General features: G+C 34.0%; 1 long non-coding RNA gene across 1 annotated transcript; it reads right to left on the bottom strand.

Moving 5' to 3' along the window:
- Window positions 1-545: 545 nt before the first annotated feature.
- LOC127864996 (uncharacterized) lies at window positions 546-8,421 on the bottom strand. The gene is made up of 4 exons (XR_008042436.1): window positions 8,275-8,421; window positions 7,109-7,174; window positions 1,408-1,623; window positions 546-999 (listed from the first exon to the last, which is right to left on the bottom strand). It is a non-coding gene; the product is annotated as an uncharacterized LOC127864996 (long non-coding RNA).
- Between the last annotated feature and the right edge of the window lie 8,760 nt (window positions 8,422-17,181).

A 17,181-nucleotide genomic window follows, 5' to 3' on the forward strand; every position in this document is an offset into this window, starting at 1 on the left:
GCCTTTCTGTGTCAGCATGGATATATCTTGCTCTGGGTGTTCACAACCAAGTCATTACTTCCTTTCTGTGTCAGCATGGATGTATCGTGCTCTTGGTGTTCACCACCAAGTAACTACTTCCTTTCTGTGTAAACATGGATGTATTTTGCTCTGGGTGTTCACAACCAAGTCATTACTGCCTTTCTGTGTCAGCACGGATGTATCGTGCTCTGGGTGTTCACAACCAAGTTATTACTGCCTATCTTTGTCAGCATGGATGTATCGTGCTCTGGGTGTTCACAACCAAGTCATTATTGCCTTTCTGTGTCAGCATGGATGTATCGCGCTCTGGGTGTTCACAACCAAGTCATTACCGCCTTTTTTTTTGTCAGCATTGATGTATCGTGCTCTGGGTATTCACAACCAAGTCATTATTGCTTTTTTTTGTCAGTAACATTGCCAAAAGTCGATTCTATTATGATATTTTGGCCGCTGAGAGGACAATCTGGGGCAGTCCGTTACCCTACTGTTGTCAAAACTCTCAACAGCAGAAGTATCCTACTAGGAAAGCTTACGCTTTTATTATTCCTTGATTTTCTCCTGTTCAATTTCTGTTTGTCCCATAAAGATTGGAACAAGTTATTGAACTTTTTATTTTTCATGATATTTGTTCTGATGTCCAACAGCAACAACTGACTGTTAGCATTACCATAACTACTGCTATAACTTTTCGTGTCTGTAACACTCATCCCTTTCAGACCCACGCGGAACTCTAGCTTAACAAAACTACCCAGGCTTATGTTTGGAAAACGTGACGTGGACATTGCGTTTGTCAGAACAGAATCATGCTCAGAATTTCCTGAAGAACAGAGTTGTTCAACGATGCTGACTTTTTGAGGCAGGAGGTCAAGGGGGAGGAGTTAGAAGTCAAGGGAGGGGAAGTGTCATTCTGGACTGGGGCTCCTGCAGGCTGGACTGCTGAGGTTGCTGGGCCAACTCGAGATCAATGCTGGTGCTCTGCTGAAAACAACAACAACACAGTGGGTTATAGGAACTTGTAACAAATTATATTACAATCTATAACAAACTATGCCTCTTGACTGGCTGTGAAGGTTTTCAACAACATGAATTTCTAATCTGGCATTTTATTGGTTCCTTGTCCTTAATAGCATGAAAATTAATACAATTAAGTCATTTTGTATTAAAACAAGAAAAGTGTTGGCTAATGCTATGCTTATCTGTACATTTATATCTATTATCTTTACTCCATTTTCAGAGATGTATTTTTATAAGCCAATATGCGGCTCACTAATGTAAAAAAGTGTCGTCCCAGATAAACATGTGAAATTCACATCAGCTAATAAGGGAGGGTACCTTCTGACTAGACTTGATTTTCATAAAGAGGATTATTTGTTCAATGAAAAATACCTTTAAGAGGAAAGTGTTGTCCATTATTAGCCTGTGCAAACTGCACAGGCTTATCTGTGACAACAATTTAAGCACATGCATTAGGCCCCATTTTTCCGGATATCAAGTATGATGAGCTATGGGTCAGGGGAGTGGATGGGTCGTCCTGGTCTGGGGCTCCTGCAGGCCGGACTGGTGCTGTTGCTGGGCCAACTCGATATCAATGGTGGTGCTGTCCTGAAAACAACAGCACAGTGGGTGATGTGAACTTGTAAAAAATGTTAATATTACAATCTATATGAAACTATGCCTCTTGATTGGTTATGAAGGTGTTTAATAGGCAAAATTTAATTCTAATGAATTTCTAATCTGGCATTTCATTGGTTTATTGTCCTCAATAGCACAAAAATTAATATCATCAAACCATTTCGTATTAAAACATTGTTGGCTTATAATACACTGTATACCAACCTGTATATTCATAATGATGTAATTTCATTAGCCAATATGCGGCTCCTAAATATTACAAATAGTCGTCCCAGATTAACATGTGAAGTCCACACAAGCAAATCAGGAAGGACACTTTTTGACTAGACTGGATTTTTATAAAGAGGATATTTCTTTTCAAGAAAAATACCTTAACATATGAAATTGTTGTCCCAAATATGCCTGTGTGGATTGCACAAGCTAATCTAGGACAACAACAACAATTTAAGCACATGCATTAAGCCCCATTTTAAAGAAGTTTTTTCCTATATAAAAACAAAAAATAATAGAAAATCATCTTCTTAACATTGTTTTTAAATTGTACTCATTATATGTATAATTTTACTTTTCCATATATTGTACTGCTCATATACATTGGATTTAAATTATGTTATAGGCCACTTGCCCTTAAAGACAACACTGACAACACTAGTTTGCCCGTTCTTTGTTGACGCCTAAAAATCCACATTTTCACAGTAACAAATACCAAGAAATGATTTTTTTAAAGTAAATTGCTATTATAAACTTTGTTTGATATGTTGAGGGAAAACACAAGTTTCTGAAAACATATTACCCAATTGCCCACAAACACAAATCCGATCACAGAACGTGTTTTGTGTCATGTTTTGTATCATCCTTTGATCCATTTATTTTGTGAAAGAAAAATGATTCTCGAATTTTAATTATAGTGAAGAAATGAGAAGCAAACTTCTTAAAATTGCGAAAATTCTAGTCACAAACTTCATTAAATTGTGACCAACAAAACTCTCAAATTTGAAAAAAAACTGTGATTCCATAAAAAGGAAAAATAGCCCAGAATCATGCCCCTTCCAGAAAAACTACAACTTTAAAAAAGTCACTGACTGATGAAACAGATGTAAAATATTGGTCAACAATTCAAGCTAGAGACTGGAATGCTACACCCCTGATCCTGGAAAATCATTTATATTAGTTGGCATAACACTTGGAGGTTTTTCAAAAAAATACTTTTTTGTGGACATGTAAATTCGTGCATTTCTTACTTGTTGAAAAAAACACGAATTTGCTTGGATCATTTTGTTATGTGTTTGAGTAAATTTCAAGGATCAGTAAACCCACGCAATCAACATTAATTAATGTACCACAAATTATAACAAATTTACAGTACTTAATCAAAATGTTTTTAGAAATGTGTTTGACAAGATTTATTTTATTAATTTTTAATCTAAATTTATGATTGTTCATTAAGAACAATAATTAAGATTTTTTTAGTCCGGTGTATTCCTTAGTTTAAATACAATGCAAACATTAATTGCTGAATAAAGTCGAAACCCAATGACTCTAACTTGCCTGGACTGACAACAAAAGTTTTAGCCATCCAGAATTTGAGCCAACCGATCTGAATATGCTTATGTTTACTAACATAAATCTGCAATAGATTTACATCTCCAGTTGAAGAGTATTCATACTGCCTAATCTCCGTACTACTTTAAGTAATCACTATTTTAAAACAGTTACACAAACAATCAAACAATGATCTTATGCAAGGAATAACGCTAAGAAACAAAGCAATATATAAGCATTATATGCACATCGCCCAAGTATTAAACAACACATGTATTACTTTATTTGCTTGTGTTTTGGTTTAAAAATGACATGACCCATAGATACAAAATTGTCTATTCCTTCAAGTTGACATATTATAACTGTAACTCTAACTATTATCAATTTTCGACTCTAAGTTTTCGGACACCTATATTTTGTGAATATTTTTCTTATCTAAGTTTTCGGACACAAAAAAAAATATTTATTTTTAAGTGTCCGAAAACATAGAGTAATTACGGTAAATACAACCCTTAAATGGACTTAACTTGAGCATTGCTCTTGAACAACGGGACTTAATGAATGTGTATAGTGTCTTCCCACATAAGCCAGTGGAGTCCTCATAGGCTAACCTGAGACGACACTTTTTTACTAAGACTTGATTTTTGTTTAGAAACAAGAGATGTGTTCGTCAAAAACAAAATCCCCCCTACTTTGCCGCTTTGAAATAAAATTTCTATTTATCATGTGGCAGGTATAGATATAATCTCCATTTAAAGCTTATTACTTCCCTTGGATTTTGTTATTCACCTTCAACATTGAAGGATGGCGTTGACCTTTCACCACTCAAAATGTGCAGCTTCATGAGATACACAATCATGCCAAATGTCAAGTTTCTATCTTCAATATTGCAAAAGTTATGGCCAATGATAAAGTTTTTTTCAGACGGACGGATAGACTGACATACTGACTGACGGACAGTTCAACTGCTATATGCCACCCTACCGGGGGCATACTAATTCCCTTTAAACGAAAATTTCCACAAAAGCAGAAAGTATCATCCCATAAGACTCTGTGTGCCCACTGCACAGGCTATTCTGTAGATGGCACTAAAATGCATTTAGCACTATTATCCCAGAACAAGGCTCACCTGGTATTATCTTCTACAACTTTGTAACAGACGGTAGGGGGACTTACTTTAAGCCTCATTCTTATAAAACAGGTCTTTATAAATTGTGCACTTAGTTTTGTCCTAGATTAGCCTGTACAGCCACACAGGCTAATAAGGTACAACACTTTCCGCTAGACAGATTTTTTTTAAAGTAGAGACTTCCTATATACGAAAAATTCCATAAATGCGGAAAGTATCGTCCCTGATTTTCCTGTACAGACTACACATGCTAATCTGGGACCACACTTTAAGCACATGCATTTAGTCCCTGTACAGCTTACACAGGCTAATCTGGGACCACACTTTACACACATGCATTTAGTCCCTGTACATACTACACAGGCTAATCTGGGACCACACTTTACACACATGCATTTAGTCCCTGTACAGACTACACATGCTAATACTGGACCACATTTTACACACATGCATTTAGTCCCTGTGCAGACTACACAGGCTAATCTGGGACCACACTTTAAGCACATGCATTTTGTCCCTGTACAGACTACACAGGCTAATCTGGGACCATACTTTATGCACATGCATTTAGTCCCTGTGCAGACTACACAGGCTAATCTGGGACCACACTTTACGCACATGTATTTAGTCCCTGTACAGACTACACAGGCTAATCTGGGACCACACTTTACACACATGCATTTAGTCCCTGTACAGACTACACAGGCTAATCTGGGACCATACTTTATGCACATGCATTTAGTCCCTGTACAGACTACACAGGCTAATCTGGGACCACACTTTACACACATGCATTTAGTCCCTGTACAGACTACACAGGCTAATCTGGGACCACACTTTACACTCATGCATTTAGTCCCTGTACAGACTACACAGGCTAATCTGGGACCACACTTTATGCTCATGCATTTAGTCCCTGTACAGACTACACAGGCTAATCTGGGACCACACTTTACGCACATGCATTTAGTCCCTGTACAGTGGGACCACACTTTATGCACATGCATTTAGTCCCTGTACAGACTACACAGGCTAATCTGGGACCACACTTTACGCACATGCATTTAGTCCCATTATCCCAGAGGGAGGCACATATGTTTCTTGAAAAAACACTCAACAACAGACTGTAAGCAGACTTAACTTAAGTTTGTGGAATGAGGCCGGAGTCCTTCTAATAGGGAAAATTCTTGGCGTTTTGACCACAAATTGGGATATTGTGTTGTTGGTTTTTTTGCTTACAAATACTATATAATCGAGAATAAGCGTTTTCAATATTGTATTTACATGAAATAAGGTTCAAGTAATAGAGCTGGGTAGGGAGATTAACTTGATATTGTGATACATTTATTTTTCTTTATCTTCAATTGGAAATTTAAGGCAGTTGTTTGGGAAAATACATTGTTTTAGGATTGTAAATGGGGTCGATTTCAGACCCCAAATTTGACAAATAACAGCAACACTATATACATACTAAAAACTGTACATCTCCTTGCAAACAGGCTCTATACAACCAAGGCATTCCAAGCTTCATGAAATATCTCACAACTTTAAAAAACTCAAGGTCTGCATGGGAATGATATAAATTCTCGAGGTGTTGTGTTAATGAGGTTTCTTATGAATAAGTTGGGAAGCATCGAGCTGAAAAGGTTTTTAGTTATTGATCCTCAAGTAAAAGAAGTCGTGTTTTTAAAGGATATACAAGAAAAAGACACCATTTTACCTTCTGTGAAATCATATCATTCTTGTTTTCTTCATCTTTTACATTCTTAATACACAAGTAACACTGTAAAATCATTATAAATTGTTAGACATTATTTTTTGTTGATTTTAAGAGTTGACTGATCCACAAATGTATCACAACACATCGGAAAATAACTGACATAAATACCTCATTTATTTTTCCCATTTGAAAAATCCACGCATTAACTGCTGTGTCCATAAACGGGTTTTTTTACGACGACATTTCATATGGACGAATATCAATGATTTTGTAATATACAAACAATTAAAGAGGATATTTTTCCTTATGTAAATTCATACTGTTCTATACAACCTCATCTTTTTTTGCATTCATAATAAACAGGGATTACACAAGTCGGCGCTTTCCTGGTGTCAGGGTTTTTTTTCCCACTTTTTGGGAAGATAGCCTATGGCTTTGGAATTGGGAATTTTATGGGCATTTTCATGTAATTGGGAAAATAAATTAATTAGCCTTTTTTTCCACACGAAAAGTCCAGTGATTAGGGAAATACTAAATTTGATATAACTCTTTATAATCATTTAAATTAAAAGAACAAAATCATATAATACTTTGTTAGTGTTATTGATGTAAAATTGAGATAAAATACGCATAAGACAATTCTTTCTAAAAAAAAAAAATTTTTTTTTTTTTTTTGGAAATTGGAAAATTTTTGTCACATTTTGGGAAAAAAGTATACTTTTTGGGATAGGGAACATAGCCGAATTTCAGCTATAAAATCGGGCCCAAAAAAACCCTGGGTGTATTTATGGGTCTGTTAAACGGACCCATACCCGAAGCATTTTATTTGTGCTTAAAAAAGTGCCTTATGATAATCATATATCAATAATATTTCAATTAGATCTAACAAAGAATATAACTATCATACTATGATTTTATTGGTATTAAATTTGAAGTATTACAAAGAATTTTTATTAAATTTGTTTTTCCTAAATCAATGGTCTTTTTCATGGGAAAAAATTCAGAGTCCCAAAATTGCATTTTCCCCCAGAGAATACCTGACAATTCAATCATGAATATGTTACCTTCTGCATATTCAGGTCATTCTTGTCCACCACATCCTCAGCATCGTTGTCCTGACTCAGCAGCAACTGGAGCAGCAGAATAGCTTGATGCAATAATTGTATGTGTATTTAGGAACAGCATAAAACAAAGTAAACAAGGGCTGTTTGTAAAACATGCATGCCCCCCATATGGGCTCTACGTTGTAGTGACAGCCATTGTGTGAACATGTTTTTTGTCAATATGACCTTGACCTTTGACCTAGTGACCTGAAAATCAATAGGGGTCATCTGCGAGTCCTGATCAATCTACCTATCAAGTTTTATGATCCTAGGCATAAGCGTTCTTCAGTTATCATCTGGAAACCATGTTACTATTTCGGGTCACCGTGACCTTGACCTTTGACCTAGTGACCTGAAAATCAATAGGGTCATCTGCAAGTCATGATCAATGTACCTATGAAGTTTCATGATCCTAGGCATAAGCGTTCTCGAGTTATCATCCGGAAACCATTTTACTATTTCGGGTCACTGTGACCTTGACCTTTGACCTAGTGACCTCAAAATCAATAGGGGTCATCTGCAAGTCATGATCAATGTTCCTATGAAGTTTCATGATCCTAGGCCCAAGCGTTCTTGAGTTATCATCCGGAAACCACCTGGTGGACCGACCGACAGACTGACATGAGCAAAGCAATATACCCCGTCTTCTTCGAAGGGGGGCATAATAATTAAATATCATATCATATGTGAATATTATGTTAACATTATATATCAAAATATATTCCTCGTAAGATTACTACTATATCATATTTTATAAAAACAAATTGAATCAATATAGATTTGGTAAATACTGTTGTTTATCTCGAAATGAAAGTCTAAAAATAGCATTAAGTGCTATGTACATGTGCATCTATGTACAAACATTAAATGTGCAGTTGAAGTGCTTTGTTTGTTCATGCACAGCTTTAAAAAACTTAAATTAAAGGACCATAAAGAAAAAATGTTATGACAACATAACATAATATGTATAAGTACTTAAATTAAAAAAAAATCACATTGTATAAGTAAATTACTATTATGTGTACACAAAAAAGTTGTATTGAAATATAAAACACTTCAATGTTCGTATGCTCATCAACACATTGTGATTAAAATATTAATCACTAATTACAACAACTAATACATACATGTACACACTATTCCACTCTGAACACCAGGATGTTGTACCCATATTGTCCCACAATGATTGATGATGTTGTGCTGCTGTAGCAGACTGACGATGGCCACCACACTCCATCCTCCTTAGTAGCCAGCGTAGCCAGCTTACTCTCTCCCTCCCAGCCCACCTGTTGTACAGTGTCGAACTTCCATCCACAGACCAGCACCTGGCCTGCAGGGGTCACATGTAGACCAGATGGTTCCCCTAGTGCTGGGTCTGTGTATGTAGCCAGGAGTGTGCCATCCCTGGCCAGGGTGAGAAGCTTGTTCTGCGTGGAGCTGCTGGTTATGTACAGCCTGTCCCCTGTGAGACTCACAGCACACCTGCTCACTGCAAAACAGAGTAACATCAAGATATTGAATTACTGTCAATGTTAAATAATCTTATTAAACATACTGCAGTGATATTGTATTACGCATATGTTGTTATAAATAAGCCTTTACACATCTAAAATATATGCATAGATTCCAATAAAAAAATAGTTAAGTGTGACAATAAACTTCAGTATCAGTGTTATTGTGTAGAAGTTTGACATGTTGAAATGTGACTGAAGAAATATTGATGCGTTTTTATCTATTTTCTCACAAAACCAATAACAACCGCATAATGCTAAAATTAATTATTAAAATTATTACCTCCCTTTGAACACTTCTTACAATCCAACCACAAGGCACGACTTAAATTTTTTAAGAGTACTTATTTATACAATGTTTTGAAATTTCTCAATTAATTGCATACATACGCTTGAAAACTTCTTAAAATCCAACTATACCTATTTAAAGAGTATCTATTTTATATAATTTGTTATTTGTTTATTTATAAAATATATTGCACTGTACAGTAATCTGACAACCACACAAATGCAAACAAGGTCAGAAAGTGTCTCTTTCCAAGGAACTCAGTTTTTATTTATAGACATGCCATGTAGTGACAGTCAAAATACTTCATTACTCATATTTATAAATCAATGATTCTGACAACATGTATTATCTTGACTACTGTAGCAATAAAATGGTACATATACATTATTGAACAATTACTTTATATTATATCAGGGGGGGTTCTGCTATGTAAAAAATGCCCTAAAAGGTACTCGATTCCAAACCAATATTGAACACAAAAAATCCTATTTTCCATTGTTGTATTTTTTTGTTTTGTTTTTTAAAGAAAGAAATGTCTAATGCTTATTATAGATGAATTTTATTTTATAATAACCTTACAAAGTATATAACTATACATTATATGATTTTTTCCAAACTGGCAAGGTAAAGGCCTGATGTGGGACAATTTGGCATATATGGTAAGCATGTAACGCTGCACAAAATGCCTAGAAATCATGCCACGAAAACCGCATTTATTAGAGCTATAAGCAGGCAAGATGCAACGCCAAACGGGTAGGTATCATTATTGTATCGATATCTTATATGTCGATGTACATAAATATCGTATTTGTAAGAGTATTACACCATGTAGATGGCAAGCAGTATTATTATTAACATTTTATTAAGTATTAATACCGTAATTACTCTTTGTTTTCGGACACTTAAAAATAATAAAAAAAATTCTTGTCTGAAAACTTAGATACGAAAAATATTTACAAAATACAGGTGTCCGAAAACTTAGAGTCGAAAATTGAAGTGTCGGAAAATAGCGTCAATTGTATCAACGACTACCGGTAATTGCACGCGCTTGTAAAATACCACGCCTTATAGTATTAATTACAGTTATATATGTTTGCACTGCATTTTAAATAATGTTATATGCTTAATTTATTTGACAGAAAGTTACTACAAGGTTTTACTATGACCAACGAGTTCAAAGATAAGCATATGATATACTGATACTCGCTAGTATGAACCTGTAATTAATGCAATAAAAAAGCAAATTCAGAATTCTGTGTTTGTTCATTTCCGATAGTTGTTGTTACACCTTCCATTGTTCGTAAAACTTGCAAAAGGGTGCATCCCACTTTGAAGCGTTTAGTATTTGTCATAGTTATTTTACTGAGAAGGGGTAGTACCATTGCGGTAGATAATTGAACTGCTAATTAGCACTACCCCTGGTAATTGTCATAACGCTTATGCTATCGGGCCAAACCATTGTTTAATACCGGTTTACAAGGTTATTTACCCAATAACGCAAATGTAATGGTCCGTTGCATCTGCCATGGTTTATGATGTTAATCTGGTTGTGAAACCCCATGATCGCACTGTCATTAGATATCGAAAACAGGACCGAAATTAGGTAAAATAGCGATGAAAAATATACTGTCCGAAAACTTAGAGACATTAATTATGGACTAAAACTCGTATGTCCAAAAATTAAGAGTCACGAAAAATAATGATTTTTGCTTAAAAAAGGGGTGTCCGAAAACTTAGAGTGTCCGAAAACATAGAGTAATTACAGTAGGCCTTTTATAAGCATATGTTCAATTTTGTGACCCTCGGAGCAGGGTCAAACTTGACCCCAGGGGCATAATTTGAACAAACTTGGTAGAGTACTATAAGATGCCACTACATACCGAATTTGGTAGCCCTATAGGCCCAATGGTTATGGATAAGATTCGTAAAGTTTTCACAAAATAGACCCTATATGTTCAATGTTGTGACCCCTGGAGAAGGGTCAAATTTGTCCCCAGGGGCATAATTTGAACAAATTTGGTAGAGGACTTTTAGATGTCTCTTCATACTGAATTTGATAGCCCTATGCCCAATAGTTATGGACAAGAAGATTTTGAAAGTTTTAACAAAATAAGTCTTATATAGGATTTTTTTTATTTTGTGACCCCTGGGGCAGGATCAAATTTTACCCATGGGGCATAATTTGAACAAATTTGAAAGAGGTTTACCCCAGGAACATTCCTGAGAAATTTCATCAGAATTGGACCAGTAGTTTAGGAGAATAAGATGTTTAAAGGAAAAGTTAGCGCAGGGATGGACGCACGACGGACACAGGACCATGATATAAGCCCTGCTGGCGTTTGGCCAATGGAGCTTAAAATCAGAAATAACCATCAAGTATGTTAATGCCTCAGACAATAAAATAATGTTTTATACTGGCTTGCCAACTTTCGTTATTTTTAATTCTTTTTTTTAGACATCGATTGAATTTGGTGCCTATACGAGTTATGTTCTGAAAAACTGAAAACTGTTAAGATTGAGAAGGGCGTAAAAAAAGTTGACCTGTTGATGAGTTTCAATGACATAATAAACAAATTATTTGAATTGTGATGAAAAAAAAACTCACCATTGCAAGTACTGTATTGATAAATAAAAAATTTGTTAATTTTGAATGAGTTGTATCTTTTCATTGTATTGTTGTTCTTTGAGTGCTATGTACAGTCACATGTGACAGTAACATATACTTTCAAATCACATATATCACAGACCATATAAGTATAGATTGATATATGTATCACAACTGTCCATATATATTTCCCAATTGATTAAAACTAAACAATTGGCCATGTGTTTATATAATGAACCAACAAAGACTTGAAGAATAATATGAAAATAGTTTTTATTGTTACAGTGCCCATATGAATTTATAAGTGTATTTCTTTGATGTCAAAATGAAACACTTCAGGTATCTGTAAAAAAAACTGTTGGAATTTTTTTTGGTTCATTATAAATTAGCATATATCTAATTACATAATTTTGCAGACATTTCTAAAAATTATGGGATACAGAGATATTGCTCATTTTTAGATTTTTTTACTTTTACCACAATTATTCCTAATTTTAATTGTATCTCTATTGATGGTTTTACTATATATATGAAGAACAAAAATTAAGTAGACACTCATCGAAAATATTCATTAAAAATAATCCAAGCAATTTAATTTCACTTGATTAAATCATTATCAGTAAAAAGCATTAATATTAACGGACTGGAAATGAAATCAGAATCTTAAAGCAAGCAGACGAATAAGGCACTTACTTAATAAATTAACTTTTTTTGGGAGGCACAAAACATTTGAGCTAGAAAGACATTCTCCTAGCAGAGTTGTCGTTCGTGCCTCAACATACACCATCTCTGTGCAGCGGGCTCAATTCCAGAAATCTTGGCAAAACACATCAAAGTAATTTTACGCTCTTTCGATCATGAAAATATCTAGGACACCAAGCATAATATTTTAAGTAGTTACCTTTAAAAACTGCATTTATTGTTAATTTATCGAGATATTTAATAACAATTATGAGAACAATTTTCATGCCCATTTACGCAGATAGCATCACTCCGCTAAAATGTACACAAAGGCCGAAATGGTGATGAAAAGCAAGTGTTAATCTACAAACACATTGAAAGTTTCGTGTATGTTTATGTTGAATGTGTAATCAAATGAAATAGCTAATTATGGGAACATATCGTAAGTTTGCAATTTGGATAGATAGATAATAATTATTTTTGATAATTAATAGTGTATCATTGTATGAAGATAATGATCAATGTTTTTGTTTTGTTTTGTTCTGCTTATTTGGCTAGGCTGGTCTTCGTTATTGCTCTGTCATATATTTGTATACTACCATGTGCTTAATAACCTCTTTGTCATGCTTATTTTATGTCTTTAATTGTCTTCATTTATTTGTAAGCTTACGGTTTAGATTAGCGCAAATCTCTCAGTTTTAATTTATTACTATAGTTGCTTATCATTTTGCTTTATCTTTTGCTTTGTGCTGCTTATTTGGCTAGGCTGGTCTTGGTTATTGCTCAACCTCATATATATATATATATATATATATATATATATATATATATATATATATATATATATATTTATTTATTTATGCTACTATGTACTTCTAAGGCCAGCATTTTTTTAATTATTTGTTTTACGGGAGCGCCCGACCCTATTTTTCGACAAATACCAATAAAAATAAAAATCACTTTGTTTTTTTTATTAACATTTCACCCGCCGACCTGGTATTTTATCCAAAACTAGAAAAACAAGAGCTGTTTGTAAAACATGCATGCCCCCCATATGGGCTCTCCATTGTAGTGACAGCCATTGTGTGAATATGTTTTTTTGTCACTGTGACCTTGACCTTTGACCTAAAGACCTGAAAATCAATATGGGTCATCTGCCAGTCATGATCAATGTACCTATGAAGTTTCATGATCATAGCCTGAGCGTTCTTGAGTTATCATCTGGAAACCATTTTACTATTTCGGGCCACCGTGACCTTGACCTTTGACCTAGTGACCTGAAAATCAATAGGGGTCATCTGCGAGTCCTGATCAATGTACATATGAAGTTTCATGATCCTAGGCATAAGCGTTCTTGAGTTATCATCTGGAAACCATTTTACTATTTCGGGTCACCTTGACCTTTGACCTAGTGACCTGAAAATCAATAGGGGTCATCTGCGAGTCATGATCAATGTACCTATGAAGTTTAATGATCCTAGCCCCAAGCGTTCTTGAGTTATCATCCGGAAACCACCTGGCGGACCGACCGACCGACCGACCGACATACCGACAGACCGACCGACATGTGCAAAGCAATATACCCCCTCTTCTTTGAAGGGGGGCATAAAAATTACGGATATTGCCGAAAATGTTGTTCAAAATTTGTTTATAATACGGGTTGTTTTGTTGTGCCAAGACGACTTGTAAAGCGTCAGCGATTTTCATTGGCTATTGCAGCCAATACCACACACTATTAGCCAATTGGTGAGTATTTAACAAATGATTTTCATATTTCATTTCCGAAATGGCGGACATTAACAACAACGAGACAAATGTAGCATATTTTAAAATCAAATTAATTAAAAACGGAGCAGAAACAATTTCAATTAGAAAAGTTAATCTTCAGAACACCATTGTTGATATCATGCCCATATTATGTGATACGAAATTAAAAATAATTAGAGTTTTTGCAGAGGTGTCACCATCGATTATTTTCGGTGTGTTTAAATGATTTGGGAAGGTTTAATAAATGTGCGTATTTATTAAAATGTAGATCCTGTAATGTTTTTATAAAACATTTCTTTTTAGATAAAAATCAACATCCCGAAAATGTCCAAGAAGTACTACTTCATGTTTCTTTATAATGAACACGAGGACTGAACCGCAGGTACTTGCATCAATAATCCCATTCTCCACCCACCTATATATATTGTTTATTTAGAAAAAAAAGTATTCAACACAGCTTTTGAAGAAAATTAGATTGGGTCCAGATGTCCGTATGTCCGTCAAAGTCACAAGAAAGTTTTAATTATTTTTACTAAGCAAATAAACATGCTTATTATTCTTCATTAACTTAAAACAAAACATATTTTCCATATATTAAACTGTATAACTATTTTTATATCAACATTTTAACCATTTTTCCGGTACCTTTACCAAGTTAGGTCAGTTTAAATCAGTTCATTTAATTGAATTTCTACAGACGAAACCAAAGTTTTGACTTTCAAAATGTCATGAAAAAGCAAATGGAATTTATTTTTTAAATTATTGATCAGTTTTGTAAATCAGAAATACATCTTTAATGTATTTTTCAAAAATGAGTTATTATTTAGCCAAAATATGATGTTCTATCAACTGTACATAATGTTTTCATACTGCAGGATTTGTTCTGCAAGGAATACAAGTAAATTTATCACACCTCAGGCTCTGTTGATAAAATGTGCTCAATTGGTTCTATGTATTTGTTCCAAGGGTTATTATTATCTTCACTTTTATATAGCTCTCTCTGTTTATTATATATCTAAAACATGTTATTGCTGTTTCTCCTTAAAATAATACAGACAACACATTCCATAGAAATTTTCATTTGAACTTAAACTGTGAATAAGAGAGGAACAAAATAATATGTGCAAAAGTTTACACCATTTTATTTTTTACTCCAGGACTCCGGGGTCACTGGTTCGAGCCCTGCTGCGGGCTACCTTTTTTTCCCTTTTTATATTATTCTATATTTTTTTAACTGGAGCTTTTTAGATCCAATATGTTTACATTTATCAATATAAAGCTTTAATTGACAAACTTCAAAACATGCCAAAATCTGTGAAAAGGCCCCTTTAATACTTACCAAGCACTATTAAATACTTTAGAAATGTTACTTCTGTGCTTGTTCAATATTTTGCTTTTAATGCTTTTTCAGTAAAAATCACAGGAGTTTAAAATTCTATCCATGAAGATAATAATGGCTAAGTAATAAAAACTAGACCCCTATATACTAATATAGTATATAGACTTACTATATAGGGGTCTATTTTTATTATTTTGCCACAAGATTAGCTTCATGTATAGAATTTCAAACTCCTGTGGTAAAAATTATACACATAGTTAATGCTCAAGCATAATACATACTTGGCATTGTAAATATACTATGGTATTTTATGTTTTGATGACACAGGATGAGAAAATTGTGCAGCCAGTCCGGGATTTTAACCAGGGACCCCTTGCTTTTCTGATTGAGCTAATGATATGCCAAAAACATCTTCTGTTTAGTGACAATCACTAAGTTCGTGCACTAACATTTTCTTCTGCCAAGCTGGAATTTTTTCGAGAATTCGAGTCACGGGATCATTGTAAACTGGATCCATTCAAACCATGAACAGGTTTTGTTGAGAATAGATTGTGCCATGGTCCCACATTGGGCACCAAATGTTGCAGGATGGGGCAACTGTACAGCCAATCCGGAACTCGAATCTTTTACCCCTGGCTATCAGGGCCAGTGTCTAGGATTATGCTGTTTACATGTGTACAATTAATAAACATGTAGTTAATTTCTTGATCACTATTTATGGTTACCTGTAACCTGCTAATATGGAACTGCCACCATTGTGCGATCATACTATTGGACCTTTATATCAAGTTATGAGTAAATTGACTACCGTAACCTACATGTACATGTAGAATAGTAGATGATTGTTTATTTGTTATAATGCTTAAAACTATAAATGTATAAACTGCAGTTCTAGGTCTTTTTTGCCACTTACAGATATAATAAATTATGATAAATGAAATGCTTAATGTTTCTGAATTCGTAATTCCTGCCCTTGCTTTTCAAGAGAGAATACTTTCCAGTCAACCCATTTGAAAAGAGGTCAAATTTTCTTACACTTTCCTTTAAACAGGTTTACTAGGATATATGTGCTATCTTTAATTTTGATACATGACTAAGATTACATTTAGAACCATTCTTAATGTAATGTACATGTATCATGAAATTTGTTTAAAGTTTTATAATTCCAAGCATATTCTGAAACAGCTTGTGGTACAATAGGCCCCATATACAAATTATTCACAATATAAATAATATATTTTTTAAACAAAAATACTATAAACATTTATTATCTTAATAAGTTAATTGTAATTATTACAATATAATAGTAATTAGTAAATTATCACAGTTATTGTTTAATGAATAAACTTCACTCCAATCAATGTTTACATTTATCAGTGCAATATTATGTACCCATTCATAATAATAGAATTCATGATTATGAATAGCATTCATATAGATAAAATGGTTAGATCAAATTTTAATGCTAGAATATTTTTATCTTGAAGTGCTTGCATGTGCATGTATATTTATTGTTGTTTAGATTGAAAAGAGACTCAAAAATATGCTATTGGTATGGTACTGTATGTTGAAAAATAAATAAAGCTGAACATGAGGGATTAAACATTAAAAGTCAAGTTGTGTTTTCCTTTTTATTTTAATCATTTATTATTTATGGAAAAGTATGCAAGTGTATGAAAGAAACAAGAGATGTGTTCATCAGAAACACAATGCCCCCTAGTGCACCGCTTTGAATTAAAAAAAAAAAATTACCTTTCACCTTGAAGGATGAACTTGACCTTGAAACTTCCAACACTCAAAAAGTGCAGCTTCATGAGAACGCCGCATTGAAATATATTTTTT

This window comes from Dreissena polymorpha, chromosome 1 (assembly GCF_020536995.1).
Source record: "Dreissena polymorpha isolate Duluth1 chromosome 1, UMN_Dpol_1.0, whole genome shotgun sequence".
In the NCBI taxonomy this organism is placed as follows: domain Eukaryota; kingdom Metazoa; phylum Mollusca; class Bivalvia; order Myida; family Dreissenidae; genus Dreissena; species Dreissena polymorpha.